Source organism: Colobus angolensis, unplaced genomic scaffold (genome assembly GCF_000951035.1).
Source record: "Colobus angolensis palliatus isolate OR3802 unplaced genomic scaffold, Cang.pa_1.0 Scaffold110, whole genome shotgun sequence".
Taxonomy (NCBI): Eukaryota; Metazoa; Chordata; class Mammalia; order Primates; family Cercopithecidae; genus Colobus; species Colobus angolensis.
Window position 1 is genome coordinate 2,050,408 of NW_012112031.1, and position 3,108 is coordinate 2,053,515.

The window sequence follows — 3,108 nt, forward strand, 5'->3', positions numbered from 1 at the left end:
TTTAGGAAATGGGAAAAGGGGCTATTTATAGTGGCGAGGCGGGGGGTGGGGACCGAGACGACCGGGAGGGGAGGAAGGGGCGCGGAAGCAGCGGCGGGGTGGGGGGAGCCGCGCCCCTGCCCCGCTGACAAGGGGTTAATTTTCCGGAACCGCGGGCCAGGGTGCCGGGGAGGCGGCGCTGGGGGGCGCGGCGGGCCCTTCGTGCTTATTCACGCTCTCCTTCCGGAGCCCCGCGGCTCCTGGGGGTCTTCACCTGGCAGCCCCTTCCCCCTCTTCAGTTCCTGGACCTGAGGGCTCTGCCGTCACACCCCGCAAGGCCACTGCGGTGTCGCCACCCTCTCGTCCTGCGGGGTGGGCAGGAGAGGAAGCTGGATTCCCTTGGGGGCCTGGGGCGCCGCTAGGGCTGTGGCATCGGGGACCAGGAGAAGAAGAGTAGGAGAGCCCGAGGTAGCCCAGGAGTCTTTAGCGGAGGAACCTGGGCCTGGGAGGGAAGGCCCAGCGGGGGTTCAGGTAACACCCAGGAACTGGAGACCCTAGGGAAGGCAGAGAAGTTGGGGAAGGTGGGCCACCCTCCCCAGAAATGATGAGCAAAGGGATCCTCTCTGAGGGAGCTAGGGAACGCGCCAGAGGTAGGAGTGAGAGAAATGGGCAGCCTCAGCAAGAGAGAGAGGAAAGGCTGTCAGTGCCACGGTCCAGAGCCTGGCAGCCAGGACCCACCTTCGGACCATCTGTGGCACGATGGACGCTCCCAGAGCTCATGTTAGGGTGATAGAAAGTGGAGGAGACCAGCACTTTGGCCAAGAGAGGCCCCCAGGGGATGAGGAGGACCGTTTTCTGGAGGAGTTAGTGTTCCTGGATGCCAGAATTGTCAGGGAGAGCCCATGACTTGTGGGGCAGTTCCCCTGGTTGGGAGCAGGGAAATGCATGGTCCTGGCCCAGCCTGGCTCCATCATGAGATGGAGGGTCTAAATGGGAGGAGAGTGTTCAGATGAGGAGCTGGACCAGGATGGGAAGGGCTGTGCATGGCATGGCCGGAAAAGCGGGCAGGGAGAGAAGGGTGGAGGAATTAAGTCCACGGGAGGGCAAGGAGGTCTTCTCACTGCCTGGGCTGGGGCAGGACTGTGAGACCCTCCCTTACAGATGCAATTAGGGCTTCAGGATGGGGGGTAGGGGTAGTAAGATAACTTGGGGAGCTGAAGAATAAAGACTGTGGGTACGGCAGACCCCCGTGGCAGGTTAGCAATGCACAGACTCCACTGTACAAAGATACATGGGACGGAGGGGCTCTTTGGAAGTGGGAGGGGATCTATCAAAAGGAAAAAAAGATAAAAGAGATGGGGTCAGAGAGGCCCTGCATAGTCTGGATTTAGCCTCCTAGAGCTCCCGTTTTCTTGCCGCTAGCCTTTGTCCCAGGGGTTCTGTTATTCACAAATGCCTTCCTGCACGGTGGGAGAACTCCTATTCATCCGTCAAAGCCCAGCTCTAGGAGCCCTTCTGAGGAGCCTCCCCACCTCCCCTCAGCACTCCGTAACTTCCGTAACTTCCACCTCAGGCCGCAGCACGTCCCTCGGCCAAGATGTTGGGGTCCGTCTTCCCTAGAGACCGGCAGCTCCAGAGGCCTCCCTTTTCCTCTTTGGGACCTCACTGCTTCTAAAGTGAGGATGCTATGAGGAGACATGGGAGAGGGCGTGGGTAAGATGGATCCAGAACATGGGGCCGACTCAGGCAGCGGCGGGAATCAGGTGGACTTGTTTGGACCGAAGCCTCCACCAGGCACCGAAGCCGTGAAGTCGCCTGCGCTGCAAAGGGAGCCTCCGGGGGGCGCCCGAGACCTTGGTGTCGCTCGGGGGCCGCTGGTAGCCGCGCCCGCTGCCCCTCGCCCGGTGACTCAGCCGGTACCTCTGGCGGGGCCATGGGGGCCAGAGGACAGCGCGGGGGGCGGCGAGCACGGTTGCTAAGCTCTCCAAGGCCTCAGAGGGACGGGATTCGGGCGCACCTCATCGGTTGCCATGGTAACGCGGCGCCCCAGCCCCTCGCGCTCCGCGGCGGAGGGAGGCGCAGCCAATCGGAAGCGGCGGATTTCTCGGGGACCCCCCCCCCCTCCACGCCGCGTGTGGGCGGGGGTCAGGAGGTGCGGGGCGGAGGCGGAGCGTGGGCCGCGGAGATCCGGCGTTCGCAGGAGGCTTGGTGCGCTGCGGGGCCGCACGGGGCCACTTCCGGAATAGTAGTGCGGGCAGCGGCGCGCCATTCGGGGTCCCCTTCCTCCCAGAAGAGACGTCATCCATACAAACCTGACCTTCACGTGGGGTGCAGGGCCTTGCGGGGTCCCAGCCGCAGGCGCCCCTGTTGTTTTCTTCGGGCGGGTGGGTTGGAGAAAAAGTGCACGTGGGATTCTTCAAAACGGCGTACATGGGGATTCTAGGGCCCCGGGGTTACTTCTGCGGACCCCCGGAGGCGCTGTCCAGCCATTTCCAGTCGCCTTGATGACTCGTCGTGGGTTCCTTTAGGAGCCCCGAAAATTGAAGGCGGGCTGTGTGGGTAACACCTGTGCCCAGGTTCCCGGAGGGCACTAGGTGGCTGCCCCTGGAGTATCCCAGAGCGCCAGGGCTGCGGGAAGGGGCGGGTGTGCGTCTGGAAACGTGCGCGCCTGCTAGTATCAGTGCCTGGAGAGGGCTGGGGACAAACCGGTTTATGCCGCGCACACCGAATCCATGCGCCTGAGTGAGGGTGGGTGTGTTGGGGAGTGCGTCCAAGTGGCCAGTGCCGTACAGTAATGTCTATGGAGAGTTCCAGGACAGCTTGGCTACTCCTGCCCAGGATAACCTCTTCCTCACCACCCGGGTCCGGTGTCTGCAAGCAGGACTCTTCCGAATTGGGGCTGTGAGCCTAGAAATACGTACACGGGAGCGCTCAGCTCAAAGCTCCAGGGTTTCCGGGCCTCGCGTGTCCGGGGTCGGGGGGTCCCTGGTGGGCACAGGTGGGAGGGCGAACCTGTGGATAGGGTGGGCCCCTCCCCGCCGGCTCAGCATCTGTGCGCCTCCAGCTCAGGTGCGCGGGAGGAAGACAGCGGCCTGCCCCGCAGAGCCCTGCGCGCCCGCGAGGTGGCGC